Source organism: Tympanuchus pallidicinctus, unplaced genomic scaffold, assembly GCF_026119805.1.
Source record: "Tympanuchus pallidicinctus isolate F22 unplaced genomic scaffold, pur_lepc_1.0 scaffold14, whole genome shotgun sequence".
NCBI lineage: Eukaryota > Metazoa > Chordata > Aves > Galliformes > Phasianidae > Tympanuchus > Tympanuchus pallidicinctus.
The window spans coordinates 243387-262155 of NW_026294659.1; the positions used below are offsets into that span (position 1 = coordinate 243387).

Below are 18769 nucleotides of genomic sequence, written 5' to 3' on the forward strand. Positions count from 1 at the left end.
GCTCATTTCTTAGCAAGGGATTTAGGATTAAATACACAAATAGGGAAAAGCTGTGTCCCTGTGTTTGAATCATCCTGGTCATCCATTTGCTAACTAGAAACTGCTGCTCCTCTTCATGCACATATGAGTAAGAAACGTGACCACAGATATCCTCGCTGTGACTCCACACTGACACATTGCACTCTGGTAGTATTTCTGCAGAGGAAAACTGCAGCTCCAAGAGGAACACAGGATAACTCCCCTTCTCACCTCTCAAAGAGTTAGAATTCTCCATCCCAACCCAGCTGCTGCAATCAGCATCAGCAACACCTTCCTCCAACACAGGCTGAGGAAACTACATGGTTAGTCACAATTCACAGCTGAAATCACCACCTGTAAGCAACTGATTGTTGTCAAATAGCTACACAGCGGGATGCTAACATGCCACCAAGGCTGTTTGGCTGGGAAGCTGCTTGTTGGGGCCTTCTGGCTTTTCTCCATCAGGTTGCTCTCCTGCGGTGGTCCTGCAACAGCATGTGTGCAGGGACACTGCTGAGATGAAAGAGGGTAGCGTGGTGGGTCCAAAATCGGCTCCAGCAGGTGGTAAAAGAGATCTGATCGATTACATGGAGTGTTTAAATAATCTCTTGATAACCCTTTTCTGTACGTGTTTTTGTTTAAAACTCAGCAGCATCAATGGTGCTCAGAGACTGAGGAGGAAATGAAAGCAGTGAGCTGTCTATCCATCAACACATTGTTCTGCTCAACCACAGGCTGTTGTTTTTATTAAGAGCAGCATCTTACATAATTACAAATCTTGTTGTCTTGTCTTTTCCTAGAACACTGTGTTTGAAAAGCTGAACAGAAGCTTTGGGGAGAGCTCAACATTGAGAATTACCAACACACCTGCTGCCTGTTTTGATGTGAGCACCAGAGTACAGTGAGATATAAGAACCAAGGTTAGTGTACAGAGTTTTGAAATCTTATAGGGCAGTTGGCACTGGGCTGCCTTGTTTCACAGACTTGGACAATGAGATGCCCAGGCACGGGTGGCCTCTGGTTACTATCTGCCCTTGGGTGCAGCTGCCATGCAAGTGATGAAGAGTAAGAGCAGATTTGCAGAGGTGACCTTTTTCTCATTCCCAACGTCACAGACAAACGTGTGGTGTAATAGGCTGAAGAAACTCTTAATGCTGCCTTATAACTCACTTGAATGAGCAGGGTAATTTTTCTGCTGACCGGTTTTCCCAGGATGGTACTACACCTCCCTTGAAGGCAGTGCTAAGGGTACATTGTGTGATTGCTGCAGCTCTGTTGGTGCTATTTCTTCTCACTTTTGTGCACATTTGTGTTTGTTTACCTGTGAAATCCAGCTTAGCCTCTTGAGCTCCTTACACTGAGCCCAGTCACGCCGCATCCAAGGGAATTATTGGTACCTCTGATTGGATTCATTTGATCTAACTTTGGACTTTTCTAAACAAGTACAAGGTTTTTATCCAATCTTTTCACTCTGAACTCCCTTTCCAGTCAATAGAGAGAAAGTCTCAGTATGCTATTTATTTGACCAGCAGGAAGTTGGAACTAAATGATCTTTGAGGTCCCATCCAACTCAAGCCATTCTACGATTCTATGACTGTGCTATAGAGAGCTGGGTTCCCTCCACTGACTCTAACTCTTGTGATACCAGCTCAAATGCTGCCTCTCCTCCTGCAAGTATCTCCTTCAGGTACATAGCCATGGAGTAGAATGGGAGTATTTTCCAGATGCATCTTTCTTCTTTTCTTATACTGTCTGAAAAAAAGTCTGTTTCCTGAAAAACATTTTAAGTTATTTTGCCATATCACCCAACAGATCACTTGTCACTTCTTAAAGAATCCATAAAGTATCCCATCTGGGCTTTTTGCTTCATCAAAACTGAAATATTTCAACCCTATACCCTTCTTTCCCCAAGGTGAAATTAAGTCTTCCAAAATTTTCTGTGGGTCCTTTATGATTTTAGACATGTTGTCTGTTTCTTAAGTAACTTTCAATAACTTTTTAACTCAGTTCTGATATCAGGTTGTGTTTGTTGTTGTTGTTTTGTTTCTTTGTTGCTTTCTTATTTGTTTGCTTTTTTTTTTTTTTTTAATACCAAAATCACACGTAAATCTCCTCAGAACAGAAATGTTTAAAGCTATGCTCATAGTTTCTTCTCATAGTAGATATTTGGCAGTTTCTTTTCCTGACCGTAAAATATAATTGCCACAGTTCTACACACTTTATTGCTTTTCTCACAGTGATTCTATTGTATTAGTGCCAGAGCTTATTCAGTTTTCTCTTTTAGGATCACATTTTTCCCACGTATAATGATACCTTCCTTTGTGAAATGCATTAAAATATCATAAGGAAGGTATCTTGTCTAAGTTTGAATAAACGTAACTCAATGCACCCTTGTTTTCCAAGGTTTCTCACCCAGCTCTGCCTCTTCTGAGAACTATCATGAAGCACTGACCTCTAGCAAAGTATTTCCCTGTAGATCAGTTTACTTCCTATTTGATTCAGTCTCTTTCTTTGGAAAAACATAGTGCTTTTTTCATCCTTAGAATCCTCCTCCATTATTAACTCTGCTTGTTTCCTAGTCACATCTTACCCATGCAGGCTGTGGTGGGATTACTTAAAAGTGAGAAAACAGCTTTTCTGTATTGAACTACACTGCTGTACTGGTGGGAGAAGCAATTACGTTTAATAGAAGCTGTGGTTTGCTATTTGAGGTGTATAGTAGTCTCACTGGAGATATTATGCTGAATCTTACATGCAGATCTGTTACATGACAAAACTCTACAACTGGTGCATGCTTTCTAATGTTAGAAGGCTTTAGAGGACTTCCTTTTCAATTATTAATCAAATTGTTAAGCGTGGTGTGTTTTCTGCACCCTGAACTGTGCTTTAGTCTTCAGTGCAGCCAAATTAATGTTGCTATCAAAATTGTAACTTTGCACGGGAGAGATTTTTGGTGTGTCAGATTCACACGATTATCATAAGCATACATTCACTAGCTACTAACAAGCTAACCAACACCACTTTTCCTTTCTGTGGGCCACTTCTGCATCAGGAGTAAATCTGCATTAAATCAGCTGACAGGAATCCCACCAAGTTACGATGACCACATTTATCACGTTCCCTCCATGTTTTGCGTGCAAGGAATCACTTGATTTCCTGGTGATCACATCTGACATTGGGCAAGGGAGGTGAAGAGCTTGAGTTTCGAAGTTCTTAAAATGTCTCTTGCATTCTATGCCTTTCACATCCCTATTTTCCCTTTCTATTTATTCTTTTTGCTTTCAGTTAATCATATTTTAATGAAAGGTATAACTCAGAAATTTTCTTTCATCTTTCTCTCCAGCTTCCACAGACTAAAACCCAGAAAAAAAAAAAAAGAGTTTGGAGCCACCATGACCCTTTCAAAATAATGTACTCCCATGAACCAAATAAAGTCTAATTCCTAAGTCATGCTGCAGACCCTAAACCCCTCACACAGGACACCTCCTTTATCAACATCTATCTACATCAACATCAAACCAAGTTCTGTTCTTACCTTATAAATTGATTTTGGATGCTAGTCAATCTCCTCAAGCCAAACTACAGACTGTTGGCTTTGGCTCAGTACTGTTGGCTGACACAGCTCTCTATCATGTCCTAAAAGTGTTAAGATAGTTCAAACTTCCAAAGATGGTATTATCTCAGAGAAGAGTACAGCATCCTCCCAGAGGATTTACTCTTAGAAAGCTACTTTAGGTTAAAGAAACATCTTACATCTTCCCTATCAGATGATAGCGAATCAACAGCCCCATTGATTATGAAAATAGAAAGACTTGACATATTAACTTTACGTGGCATTGGTTAATGATTTTGCATTTCTCCCACTTTAAGCAATCAAAATAAATCAGCCTCCTTCAGTTCTACTAATATCTTTATTTTGTTGTTTACAGTTCTATATCATTTAACTGAGCACTATGACATTTTGGTTATAAAGATATAGGAAAGTCTTACATTTTTCAAAAAATTATGGAAGCCCTTTCAGTGCTTTTTGGTTCAAAAATATATATATTTTTAAACCTCTCCAAATGCTGGAAGTGAATTTTGCAGGACACTGTTCACTGAAGAGTGGCTGTGGTAAATCAGATGCAAAATGCTTCTCCCCTTCAGTACACTACATCCATGATCAGTGCAGTGAAGACACTGAAAATACTGCACCTAAGAAAAATGAAAAGAAAAATTGACGTGCTAAGAGCTACAATACAAAGAACCACTGAGATGCAGTTTCTTTAGAAAACATTTTGCAAATAAAATAAAAATAGTTTTAACTGGTATGTGCAAAAGAATCTCAAAAAGAAAGAACCAACTAAATCAAACCTCTTTAGGTGTCCCTAAGGATATCTCACTGCACAGATTTTTGTTTTTTTTAAAGTGTCTTAATGTGAAAAGTAATTGGCAGAGGAAGAAGCAACACAGGACAATTATTTAATCAATTGAGGTCTATCTACTTGGTATTAAGTTCAAAGTTATAATGACATCGAATTTACCTCAAAAGCAGCAGGTCAAAATTAACTTACTTTATGGCAACTACAATACCTTCATTTATTGTATTTGTGCTTTTACAGAGAGCTGGCTTAGAAACTACAATTCTGTGTGCTAATGTGCATGGAAACTCTATTATGCAAGAAGAACACAAGTAAGTATATTTGTGATTTAAGGGATTTGCTAAGGGATCCACCTCCTAACTCACCTTTAACCAGAAGGTCATGCAATAACAGCCAAATTATTCTGACCCTTTGCTAAATTCAACATATTTGCTCACTGGTTGACTATTACTTTATATGCCATGACCACCTCCAGTCTATTCTACTAGCTAAGATCTGGCACACTGATTACAGCAATTGAATACAGACCTGACCACTCAACTAGAGAACTATTCATACACACCTGTCTGATGCATATAATACAATATAATGCATAGTTTGAGGTGATTCACTTCCCACCTTTATTATTGTACTCATATGTAATTTGTGAACTGTGCCAATAAAGGCAAAAAAAGTTCACTGGTGGTGTTACATGGTTGTAAACTTGATACCATCTTTTTCCTCACCAGTGTAAATGCAGCTAACAACTTCATCTTGTACTGCAAATAAGATTGATTTATTATGCAAATCAAAACCACTCCAGTGGATAACAGTGAATTCTCTTTTATGCAACTAGCAGGGAAAAACATGTTTCAAATGTGGAAGAATTATGTGGTGCTGAGATTCTGCTAATGCTAAGGGCAACCTTTGACTGTGCACAGTATGTAGAGACTTGCTCCCAGGAGAGGAGCTATCAGATGCATGAAGACTGCAGGATGTGGCCCCAGCTTCTTTCCAAGCCATGTGGGATGTACTGCTTCCAAACCCACAGGCTTGCTTCAGCTACTTCACACTGTGCAAAAACATCTGTTTTCAGTGACAGCACAAGCCCTGACCAGATGCTTAACTCTTAGATGTACCTATTTTAAATGAATAAAATTGAAACAACTAGTTCCCTGAAAAGTCGTATCTAGTGGGGCTGTGACACCCTATATTTCTTGTTCCCATTCACTCTAGTGTGAATTCTCTGATGTTGATGGAATGCAAATACTATTACATTATTGAGTACTTCAGAATGGAGTGAGTACACACTGCAAACCTACAGTGTTTGTGTTCCAAAGTCTGTAGTAGGTTAGTACATGAATATCTCTGATTATTTCTAGCACCTGTAATTAATCCTCCAATTGCAGTCTGGTATTTAACGAATCCACAGAAGCCAAATAAAGAAGGAACAATACATCAGCGTATCTGAAATATCATGAAAATAATAGTATTGTTTGAACTCTCTGTGTTTAATTCCTTCTTGCAGATACTGGCTCAAACATCTGTCTTCATACTGTTGCAGCAGATATGTAAGGTATGCAGATATGCCACTCCACTTACATGGTTGACAATTTCACTTTTGCTTGTTTTTTTTTGGCTTCCACCAAGAGGATGCGTTGTGTTGGTGGTTGGACTAGATGATCATAGTAGTCTTTTCCAACCCTAAAGATTCTGTGGTTCTATGTCACTAAGGAAGAACGAGGAAAGAAAAATATTGCTTACATATGTGGAAGCTATTTTTAACATTCTATACTGAACAGGTAAGACATTAAGTTAATTTTGTGAATGCCACTTAACTGAACTTGAAAAAATGAGTTATATACTAGTCAGGTTCTACGAATGATATTTGTAGAACCTGACTAGTATATAACTCATTTTTTCAAGTTCATAACTCATTTTTTCAATGACAAGCTGAGTCATTTTTGCATTAAGTGTATTTTAAAGAGTTTTATAGATATACACTGTTCAATTATGGAATATTTGTTATAATGTTCCATGTTATTGTTGAAATACACAAATACATTAGTGACAAAAAGGGGAGGTAAGAGGCACAGAAATCTATTGACATCAGAGATGAAATACATGTAGAGGTACAGGCTAGCTACTTCACTACATACAGTACCTACAGAGAAATGTCTTTGTTTGTTTGTTTGTTTTCCAGAGAAAAGGCAGTTTGGAAGAATGCTGAAGAGCTTGAAGTCATTTAAATGTAACATACCTACTAAAATACACATAGCGATTAATGTTATTGTGATACAAATTGACTAGCTTGTAAAAAAAATTGTAGGACCACTGTTGAAAGCCACTGTGTTTTCCTTTGCTCCTCCAAATTAATATCCTACAGAAACAGAATAGTAGTTGAAGAAGATTTCTACATTAATAGCATTATGGTTGTGGTAATAGTAACTGCAATGGCAGCTGCATAAACAAAATGTGGGAATGAAGAAAAAGAAAAGTTCATTGTAAAACAGGAAGCAAAGGCATCAAACAGAAGGAAAAAAAAGAACAGATGGGAATCCTGGCTGAGGTAGAAAAGTTTGAGGTTAATATTTAAAACATGTCCTCACTCTGCATGTTTTAAAGGTGTCCATTTCCTTCACATGGGTACACTAAGCAGAAACATGTAATATCCCTCACAAAGGAAGAAACTCGTAGACAGCAGTTGTCTCTCTTTTCTGCTTAACAGCTGCAAAATATCATTCTTCTCTGTACTCTCAAAGTATTTATGTACCTTTGAACTCTTCAGAAGTAAACAGGGGATTTGAAACAGGGGAGAAACTAACATCATTTATGGGGACATGATTTGTTAATGTCACATTGTGAAGAAAATTAAGGGAAACTTTGAAGAATTATAATTTTAGGCCCTGTTACACATCACAGGATATATTAAACTTGAGTTTGCAGATTACAAGCAAATTAGAAGAGTCACCACCCTTGGCCTGATACACCTTGGCAAATGATGATATTCAACAAGTTACCTCACACAGTTTTACACAAAGAAAATTCTTTGCAGACAGCAGTAGTATTTATGAAATCTCTTCCATGCCAGTGATATGACTAGAACTTGAATAAATAAAACCAATGAAAATATCCACTAGGAATAGCAAAGCTGTAAAATATTTTTTCCACTGGGTGTTTACTTGGCTTACTCTTATTTGGAAGTATATCTAGTTAAGAGGCAATTCCAGATGTACATAAGAAAAGATTTTCATTTCCTTCCCACCCTTCCACCTCCCTGCCAAATAAAAAGACATTTTAAGTATTTTAAGTACATTTAAGTTAGAAGGCTTTGTTTTCCAAAATATACATGTGTCTTCCTCAGAAAAAAACCCAAAACAAAACAAAACAAACAAACAAACAAACAAACAAACAAAACCAATGAAGCTTCTTCGGAACTTCCTGATGTATTGTGTAACAGCCCTGAGGTGTTCCTAAATTCATCTCTCTACCATGGAATACAAGAAGCCCAGCTTGTTCCTGTGAGGGACTACCCTGTTATTAAGCTATTCAGCTGTAATGAACAGAGTTAAGAGGTCAGCAGAAACTGGCCAAGGTTTAAATGCTGATGGACATTTTCCACCACCTCTGTGAAATTCTGCTACTGGATTTGATCAACCTGCAATTTTATTGGAGCATTCTTCTTTACAAAGTGAACAATTTAGGGATTATTCCTGGTAGCGTTGCTGCAGAATTCATGTCCTTTTCTGCAGGCCAACTGAATTTAACAAACAAAGCAAAAGCAAAAGCAAAAATTCATGTGACAAGTTTAACTGACCTTAATAGAGAATCACATTTCTTCTTCAAGAGTCATGAATTCCTCTAGAAGCAATTCAAAGCTAATGCAACTTTTGAAGTGAAGTCATTATTGTTAAGTGTTTACTAAGTAGTTATTATTTCATCCCTATGCTATCCAACAATGTATTTTCCTCATTGGATTCCTCATGGGCCACAGAAAGCATCACCACATTTGTACAAGGCTCATATGCAGGCCACAAATGCCTTGACAATGGTGAAGAAGGAGCACTGCTTCCCCTTCTTCTGAGCCTATTCAAATCTCACATGATCATAGAAGTGAACTTTCCTGGTCTCTGCAGAATGCTTTCAGCTTATGTTTATGTTTAAACTTATGTTTAACAGGTTGACCATCCATAAACAGAACATATAGAGCTCCACAGTAATGGGCTAAACTGGTCATTCGCAAAAGACTTTAAACAGAGACCCTGCACTGTCTGGACAGAACATCGAGGACCCTCTAGATAAACAGTGAGAAGTTCTGGAACTAAGTTATGCACTTTAACATATTGTAGTTGCTTTTAGTTGACGTTTTAATAAAATATTTTATCCAAATACTACCAAGATAATTTTACAGAAATTACAAAACCAAAACAGCAAAGCACTTCTTATAGATAACTTCTTGTAGACCTGTGCAACAGTACATTCTTTATTCATACATGCTGAGAGAAGAAAACTTATTTGAGTCCAAGATTTTGAGTATCTCTGATGATCACCTCCCTGGACTACCTGCTCCAGTTCATACAGTTACACCAAGGCATCAAAATCACAGAATCACAGAATCATTAAGGTTGGATTTAAGATTATCTAGTCCAACTCCAGCCCATCCCCACCATGCCCAGTGACCATGTCTCTCTGTGCCACATCTCCACGTTGCTTGAACACCTCCAGGGATGGTGACTCCATCACCTCCCTGGGCAGACTGTGCCACTGCCTCACCACTCTTTCTGAGAAGAAATTTTTCTGGATATCCATGCCTGATTGAAGCCCATGCTCAATCAGGGCCTTTCTTTTTTTTTTACCCAAGCTGCATGTCTTCCCTAGATAGCAGCTGAGCCTTGGAAGCTTGCTTATGCCTTTCTCCACCCAAGCAGGAGACCACCAAAATAGTCAACCTACTCCAAGCAAGCAGGCTTTTCTCCCCAGGTTCAGTTTGTTGTGGTCAGTTGCTGGGGATGGCCCTGTCCCACCCTACAAATGCAATGCCCAACTCCAAAGACATATCACTCAGCACGTGCCTTGGAAACCCAAACCCTGTGCTCTCCAGTTGCACTTGTGTCTCCTATTTTGAATGTAGATGTGTGCCTGCCAACCTGGAAAACATGGGAAAGGGGAGTGCCTGACTGTGCCCCTCACAGACCTCTGGAGACCTGAAGCCATTTGGACTGGGGGTATTTATAGAGAATTTGGTTATTGAATCTAAGCAAGTGTCTGTCCTCGTTAAAGTCATGATATAGAACAGCTCCTAATCTTGCAGAGGTAAGCATTTGAGATTACAAAAAAAAATACTGAGTTTGAGAAAATGTCAGAAGTTGTCTGACATGCCTCATTTTTTTTCCCTTACAAAGAATTGGTAGATTTTGTGACATTATTAGTCTGTTTTCCACTGCATGTGACAATCATTAAAATTAATATACATTTATAATCCATACTTAAAATAGAAAATGCCTACTTGGGTTATGCACATACAGCCTATTAAGCTCTGAACTGCTTGCTGGTTAACACATTTTATTATATTCCCAAAGATTTAATTCTACATATGGATCAAAGAAAGGCAGGTAATTCTCAAGAGCAAAAACATCTATAGAGAAAATAGCAAAAATGAAAGCTGTACTCTTACAGGTTCTTGTTCATGCAAAGCCAGGTTTCCTTCTCCGAGGCTCATACAGATTTCCCACCCCATTTATTTTGGGATGGGGAAGACTGACAGGATAATAATTCTCTTTGCTCTGTCATGGTCTTGGAGCATCATTCCAAGCTAAAGAACCTTCTAGGGAACGGAGAAATTCGCAGAGACCCTTGGTCCAAGCAGATAATAAGCGAGCTGCCAAACTCCTCAGAAACCATTAAATAAGATTGGCCCTCAGCAATCAGTCTTACATAGTGACTAAATCACAGCCTCAATACAGAAAATGCACTCATCAGAACTCAACTGGACTTATAAATTTTCTTTCTGAAATAAAGAATTAACTATGTTGTATGCCTTTCAAAGAGCTTCCATTCAGAAGTCTTTAACTGTATCTCCCCTAACATTCTTTCCTTCATCTCCTGGGTTTCATTTGCAAATGTGTTCTTGATTATAAGAAGAAAGACACTGCCACACATAAGCTCAGCAGCCTATTGTAATCACAGCTGTGCCAACAGGGGAACACTGGAGTTCCTCGCACAAATATGAGACGCAAAAGTTTGTACACACTAAATTCCTCTTCTGCAAATCACCGACCTTTTTCAAAATGTCCCTTTTATTGCCAAACAGAGCCAAAATAAAATTTTAAAAGTGAAATAAAGAAGAGAGGATAAATGGAATGGGATTCAACATGTGGCTTCAAATATAAAATAACTATTTTACAATCACATTTAAAGACATCTTTATTTAATGTTTTTCTTCAAACTTGCTCCACATTTAACTTCTACAATGTATTGCGTCTGATTTCCTGACCAAATTATAATTTGCAACAAATTTATGAAGCACCAGATCTTTTAACACTGTGAAAAAATGTATTAGTCTTCCTCTCAAATGTTTTTCTTCTAGTAACACATTTACAGGCAGAATCAAGAAAGCAAATCACTTATATCCAGATACCGTATTAGAATAAGTCATTCGTAATTGCATGAACACATAAACTGTGCAAAGAGATTTTTTAATAGAAATGAAGTAAAATTTTCTCCACTGCTGCTTCTGTAAAAGCACTGTATTGAGCAAATCCACTCTTCTAATTCACTCAGGCCTCACTCAGATCCAGACAACAACCTCAAATTATTGCTGCAGACAATCTGGCAATGCGAGTTTTTGTGGTGAAATTTAGAAATGCAGATTCTCCTCAATATTTTTCATATTGAACAAGAATGAATTATAAAACGTTGCACAAGAACATATTAAAACATAAAGTGGAAAAAGAAAGAAAGGAAGGGAAAAGACAAGGTAACTCACCATTTTATCTGTGTTTTTTTTCCCCACTTTTCTGACACAGGAAGTGAACCATTTTTTCCTTCTTTATCATTCTCCTTCTGCTTACTGCTCTCTGCTTTTTTCAACATATATCATTTCTGCCTGTTTCACAGACTATCAGTTGTAGCTGAAAGATCAAAACCTCTCTTTGAACATAGAACTTCCTTCAACAGAGATTCAACACAGAACCTCCTTTAACGGAATTTCATAGTTTTCTTCCTATGTTGATACATACATACACAAAATTGTAACCTTGGATATTAGACTTTTTCAGGTAGAGATCACAGTTGTCTGATTTTGTGAAGCGCAGAAAACAACAGCTACAAAATTTCACAATAAATACAAAAAAATGTACTGTGGAACAGTATTTAAGTACTGCAAGCCAGTGGCATGATAGCAAGGAGGCTGAAAAGGAAAAAAACTGGTTTTTTATTAAGATCATTAATAACATCCAAGTCAATCATTTCCTGACAGTTAACGACCAGATGGATTAAGACCCCCTCCGGATGGCTGTTAACTGCCAGGAAATAGCCAACTCATTGGCCATTGGTGCTTTAAACACCATTTGGATACTGCTTTTCATTAGTCATATTCACATGATGTTATTATGCACTAAGCGTCTGAGTGCAGTACAAAGCCTTACTTTCACAAAACGATAGAACAGAGTGTGGGTACAAAAACAACACAAACAGATGTGTTTCACTTATGCAGAACTATATTGCTCCTAGAACCAGAAGAATGTGATGATTATGGAAATCACTGAAGAGACAGTCATCATTGCAAGCTTCCACATACTAATCCACTTACATTCCTTCTCTTATGTCCAGGCTAGACCACCCCAAGGGGTGAAAGGTTAGTCTCCATGTCAAATCATCTCATGGTTTCCCTGCTAAGATGTTCAAAAAGTATGCGACTACTGAGATTAGGTTACTCAATCAACATTAACAGGACTAAGACAAAAATTCCAAAGCACAGAAAGAGCAATCATATGGTCTTTGGGTACACACACATATTAACACATTCAAAGAGAGACTAAAATATTTCTTTCAAACAATCTTTAGACACAGAGAACTACTGTTGTTTTCTTTTATCATGTGCCGTATATACATATAAATACTTCAATTACTGTTGATGAAAAAATTCTGTAGTAAGACTAACTGGCCAATCCATAATTAATCTGAGCTTGATTTATCATAAAGTCTCCAAAGTTGTAGATAGATCGTTACTCTATCTTTGAAAATATTTATCTGATTCTCCTTAAAAACATACATGCTAACAAACATCGTAACATCTATGAAGCGAAAAGTGAACTGCTTGTGAAGTTACAGGTAAAACAGGGGAAAAAAATCTGTTAATGTTATTTACAGAAGATAAAGCTAGTGAAGAGCTCAGAAGATTTTCTGCAAAATTAAACATCAGATACCCTCAAGGGTATCCCATTGTAACACACAAGTCTGAAGCTGAACCAAAGCTTACTCACTATGAGAAATCTGCTACATAACACTATAGGAGCTAAAGTTACTAGAACACTCAGGCTCTCTTTAGTCCTTGGTTCCAGCAAGGCCTTCTTGACAAGCTCTCACACACTACATATTTCATTTTCCTGAGCTTTGTGTCCTGAATATGCCAAAACTAGTTTCCATCACATGCTGCAGATGTGTTAAATTTGTGGAGAGGTCTTGTTCACACCACGACAAAGTTGTTCTCTTGAAAGGGAGGATTTTCTTATTACTTTCTTCCTTTTTATTTTCTGCTTTACATTACTACAGTAGATTATATCTTTAACATGTTTGCTGAGGTCTTCATAGCAGGGAGATGCAATTTAAAATAAGGCAGTTTATTTTTTTGTTGTTGTTTATAGCGGTGAAATGAATAACGCAAAAACTGCCCGAGATTCTGTGATGCTTTCTGAAAAGCAGAAAAGCACAGAGAAATCCAGGTCCCAGAAGGAATCATTCTAGCAGTGTCTGAAAACAGATGATTTATAAAGGACAGAAGAAGGAATTCTTAGTAATGTCAACATGAAAAAAATTAGCAATTCAATACACAGCTATTGTGGGCTATTAAATTGATCCAGCAATGAATGGGGAGGGCTATTCACGGTGCACACAAACAACTAAAGCTGGCAACAGACTGAGTAGCCAGGAAATATAATCCAAACACCTTAATATCACTTCTGTCATGCTGCCTATCTCCACAGACGTGATAAACCCACAGCACAGCACAGCATGCTATCACAGATCAGTGTTCTACTGACACAGTTCAGCCCCCAGCTGACACTTACCCATCTGTGATGAAAGATCCAGACTGCCTCTTCTGTACACAGAGGGCTGCTCCTAGGTGCGTGAGAGAAGACCCTGGATGATATGCAGAGGGCAAAATGCCACAGTTGGAGAGGGCAGGACTCCTTTTAATCCGTGCACTCTGCATTGATGTGCTAACATGAGAGTAATTTCATATATCAGAAGCTCAAAACAGGCTTCTTATTGTAGTATATAGCAACAACTTATCCCTCCCAGAAATACTTTCCAATTTTTCATCTAGTTACTTGTTCTAATGATTTCTAAGTATTTGTTCTTTATATTCCCCGCTAGGCCTGCTCTGGTGAGCAATCAGCTGGTTTACTCAAAGCTTGATTACCTCATCCCGTTTTTAGCAAACAAGAGTCCCTGCCAATTATGGGGTGCAGATGTCTTACAGAGATTAATGCCAAAGAAGTAGAAAATGCTCCTCTGTGCACAGGCAGGAGAAATGCCAGAAACTTTATTTTTATAATGAGGAACCATGACTTAGTTCCAACTTTGAACAATTCAGACATAATGTAATCAAGCTATATCTGCCTCAGGCAGACAGCACATAGAGAATATTCTCTTTCTTCATCTGGTGATGGCAAAATATCTACTGTCTTCAGTATGGCCATAATTTCACTCCAATGTTTTTCAGGTACATATACTTCGGAATACTAATAGGGGAAAACCTGACAATGATATTTTCACAGTTAATTTTATTGACAGTAACATAAACATGGTCTTGTGTATATTTTTGCTGTGTGACTGAGTATTCATATAAGGAAACCCATGTGAAGATATTTTACAAAGCAACAATCTGCAGTGCTATTGCAATAAAAGAGTGGTGCTGAAGAGAGCACTGTGGAGAACAAACTGGGAGATTGGGCTTTTTTTCTACAAAGAGTTCGTGATGTGTGGAGCGTTCCTTATTTTCCCCCTGTCTTGTGATACTTTTCAAGCATCTTTCCCCACTACTGGTCTGTTATAGATAAAAAAGTGGTTTAAAAAAAAAAGGAAAAAAAAAAAGGTAATCTTTTATTTTCTTGTTAGGAAGGAGGAAAAAAAAACACACTCAAACCCATCACATGGACTTACTACATTCCTGCCAGAAGGCAGTAAATGTCTACACTTCCAAAGTCATAAACTTCCTGTTTCAAAAATGAACTGCTTTTAATTCAGATCTATTAAACTTCACAGCATTGGTAACCCCTTCCTGTGTGTTATCTTTCCTTTAGGTCAGTCTCTTAAATTATTCAGCTCTCCTGCATGCTAGAGACCGAATCCTCGACCAATGAAACTACCCTTGCACTTAGGTATCTGCAATAAGGCTACGCTTTGATCAGAGCCTTCCTTTACCTACAGGATGAATGAAACTAATAAAAAATGTATCCTGCCCAAATGTTCATTTATTTGATCTTTAAGCAAGATCATCAAACAAACAAACCTGGTATAAGTAACCACCCTCCAATGGCCATTTGCCAAAGATGATCAAGGCCATACCACAATTCATGCTCTGCTTGTAGGCTGGGCAGCTGCTGTATTCCTTGTGTTGGTCCAAAGACATCCACTGAGAACAAGCATCTGATCTTAGAGAAAGAGCAAGGACACACAAAATCTGAGCAGTATGACAAGATCTGAGCCTGAGGATTTTTTTTTTAAATCTAGCTATAGATTGTGTAACAGGGGAGACCATAAAATCCATATTGAAAACGTAGCTATATTTGTAGCTACAGCTGCCAACCACTAAAACTTTTATTCAACAAACACATGAATTAAGATATTAGTGAAGGCTCCTACTTTCTATTGTACCCTGCTCATCAATATCCAGGAAACAAGACAGCAGAGAGTCATCTATATAAGAACTTGGTGCAAAAGCATGGTCTTATTCTCTAATGTATTATATAAAGAAATAGATGAAGTTGGATAGATCATGTCTGCCTAGAGAGGTAGGCAGCCAAAATGCTCTTCACCTATGTTAAAGCAACCTAATAAAGAGTACAGAAGACAGTCACCAAGGGTTCAACATACTGAATCTGCACATAGGGGCTTTCATCTGCTAAGACAAAATGTACCTTATCCCTATCTTGACAAGAAATAAAGGGCTATAAATAATAGCTATGGCAAATGTGATGCAAACAAATTCATGTTACCTTTGTTGCACAGCTTCTGAATAACATATTTTTTAAATATTCTAAAATATTGAATGTTTTTAAAGAATTCTTTACAGAAATCTTTAAAGAGCAGGAAACTCTTTTTATATAATACTTGTCTTACAAATAGCAAAATCTCTCTGAGGTTTCTCTGCAGAAATCCATTTAAAAATAATAGAGAATAACTGCCAACAATCTATCACCTTGGTCATAAAATGTTTCAAGTAGTTCATATAATAGAACATTATGGGTAGTCAAAACTCTCAGTTGCAGCAGAAAAGTTACCATTATCATTTAGCCACCATCAAATCTGGGAGTGCTAGCTTGAACAAAAACATTAAGAGGCCTCAGCTCTTCCCATACATTATATGTTTTCCCCATAGGCAAGGGAAGCATCACAGCTGCAGTGCAATGAGAAGCTTTGTGTTTAACTGTCGCATGTAAGAGAACTCACAGAAAAGTGGTAGTCACTTAATTAACGTTAGTGGTAAACATGTTATTTCAGTATGCATTCATCTTCCCCTCCCTCCCTCCCTCCATAGAGGTTATTCTTAATAAAGAGAATGAAGCCACAAAGTTGTGTATCTCTGCAAAGTAAATAAACAAGGTGAATATGAAGGAACTGTCTATAACTACCTTTTGTCATGCAGCAATGGTGCTGGGAAAGGGTTTACATCAGTGGCAATGCAATGCTCAATTTTAGGGAGTTATTAACTATTGATGACAAGTTAATAAACATTAATTCAGTACTCCTACTGAATTGGCAGAACAAATTGCAATGGCCTTATCAAGTATGAAAAATGCAAAAAGCCATGTGCGTTTTATAAAGTCAAAGAAACAATTACTTTCTGGCACTCCCATGACACTTGAGCTGAAAGTAGTGGCTGCCTTAAGTTGGAAACAAATAGTGGACTCTCGACTTGCTTAAGTTTATATAAGCTCTAGAACACTTCTCTGTGGTCCTCACTAAAATTGGCAGATAGTCAGAAAACCATAAGTGGAAAAAAAATGGTATCAGAAGTTTGGCTTTAAAGGAAAAATCAGGTAGTTTTCATGTTCTGCTAAGCCTACAAGACCTACTGTTTTCAGAAGGGAAGGAGGTGAAGAAGGCAGCAATCTTCTTCTTCATGATGATGCTGTCCTCAAACACATTTTTAGTAGCATCCTCCAAATTAACGTAAAGAATGGGAGCTCTTAAGCTTATGTGTAATCCTCATGGGAAATATTTTTAACTATATTCATTGTAGGGGCAACTGCAGCTCCAGTTCCATGCCAGTGCCTCTGAAAGTGTGTGGAAAATAGGCTCCAGCCTTATCTGACACTTAGATGTGAAGGAGGATGGCACATGCCCCCCCAGGCCAGGCACTGCTCCTTAGCACAGGAAGATACATTTGGCTGTAGTTCATCTCTCATGTGAAATGTGACAGGATGAATTGGTTTGGACAGTACTTTGAAGTAGCTTCAATAACAGCATCAGCAGAAATACAATTGTGGAAAGTGATCTGTGGAAAACTAGGTCTTGGTCCTAAGAACTGAGAGCCTGCCTGTTCTCTCAGCCTGTTCTGTCATATCATAGGGTAAAAAAAGGCAACTAAACCTCTCCTCTCTAATGGCACCAGAAACCAGCTTCACTTGATCAAAAGCAGACATCTGCATCCAAGCTGCTTCCTGAGGTTGACAGATCTAATTCAGCTTGACTGACAACTGAGACCTTTAAAATGGAGTGAAAATTTCCAAAAACCTTTCATATAGCATCAAGCCCATAACTATCCTAGAAAACACCCATCTGTGATCCTTGAAACATTCTTCTTCTTTATGTGAACATATACATGCTACATCTGGCATGAGGAACCATAAATCACCTCAGATTCTCCCAGATATTTTGGTATATTTGCTCACACAGACAGCAAATTTATACCAATGGCAGAAGAAAAACAGTTGTGGATGCATTAAGTGGAAGCATCAGCTATGAATAGCGTTTCCACTGTATTACTCTGAGTTCCTGATTCTGTACATCTTGAACTTGGCTGCACCGTCTATCCTCCAGCACTATGCACATTGTTTCTTCTTGACTGCTTTCTGTCAGAAGTGCAGGATGCATGGATGAAAAGAATGCAGCTAATACCACCCTTGAGTTATAGAAAATCCTTCATCCTCTATCTTACAAAATCTCACTTGCGAAATTAATGTGAACTGGTGAGCATTAAAAATGTCACAGAGTCTGAAAAACGACATGAACACAAACTTAGGACAGTGATAAATGGCTAAGTAAAGAGGCCATGGGAGACAGATAATGGAGGCTTTAGGGATTAATGTAAATCTGGTTTTATTTAAAGTACACATTTAGGATCAGGGAAAGTAGGAGGATATAAGATTCATGCGATTTGCCTCTGATCAAAAGCAAAGGATGAGAGCTTGGTGAAACCACACTATGGAGATCATACAATCTGTGTTGCTTTGCTTTGTTTTCTTTAAGTAACTTTCAACACACTTCTGGAGAAATGTTTGTATGCAAATCATAACATTTATTAACTTTTAAAAAATCTTCCTGAAGACCTGCTGCTAAATTCCTTTTGGAAATGCTGTTATTTAAGTTCCAAAAAAAAAAAAAAAAAAAAAAGGTGATAGGGATGGGATAACAAAAGCAATGCCAAAGACCAGAAGTGTCTAGTTGTTAATTGATGGGCCATTAAGAAACTGGAGGCACAGCTTTGGAAAAGGCCAACTTGGAATCTGTAGCCTCTAAGAAGATGGAATCATGCACAAAGATGGGAATCGTGCAACATTAGAGATTCCATAGCACAGAAGACATGAAAACATGTTGCAGTATATCCCACACTGCCTGGGCTCGTCAGCCTAATTTTCCATCTCTGGTCTCCTGAAACGGGAGGGTGGCTGTGCAGATACTGGCAGGTCTATCACAGCCTTACAGGCCTTTGCTCTTCTGAGAGATACAGGACACAGGCTGTA

General features: G+C 38.0%; 2 long non-coding RNA genes across 3 annotated transcripts; one reads left to right on the forward strand and one right to left on the reverse strand.

The window, feature by feature from the left end:
* The first annotated feature begins 430 nt into the window (after positions 1-430).
* Positions 431-8486, forward strand: LOC128076560 (uncharacterized). 2 transcript variants are annotated; one of them, XR_008204442.1, is made up of 5 exons: positions 431-483; positions 819-938; positions 4620-4690; positions 5887-5934; positions 6562-8486. It is a non-coding gene; the product is annotated as an uncharacterized LOC128076560 (long non-coding RNA). The 2 variants fall into 2 exon arrangements; XR_008204441.1 differs by having other exon boundaries at positions 443-579.
* Positions 4013-13946, reverse strand: LOC128076562 (uncharacterized). The gene is made up of 3 exons (XR_008204444.1): positions 13646-13946; positions 5961-6087; positions 4013-4212 (listed from the first exon to the last, which is right to left on the reverse strand). It is a non-coding gene; the product is annotated as an uncharacterized LOC128076562 (long non-coding RNA).
* Positions 13947-18769: the final 4823 nt, after the last annotated feature.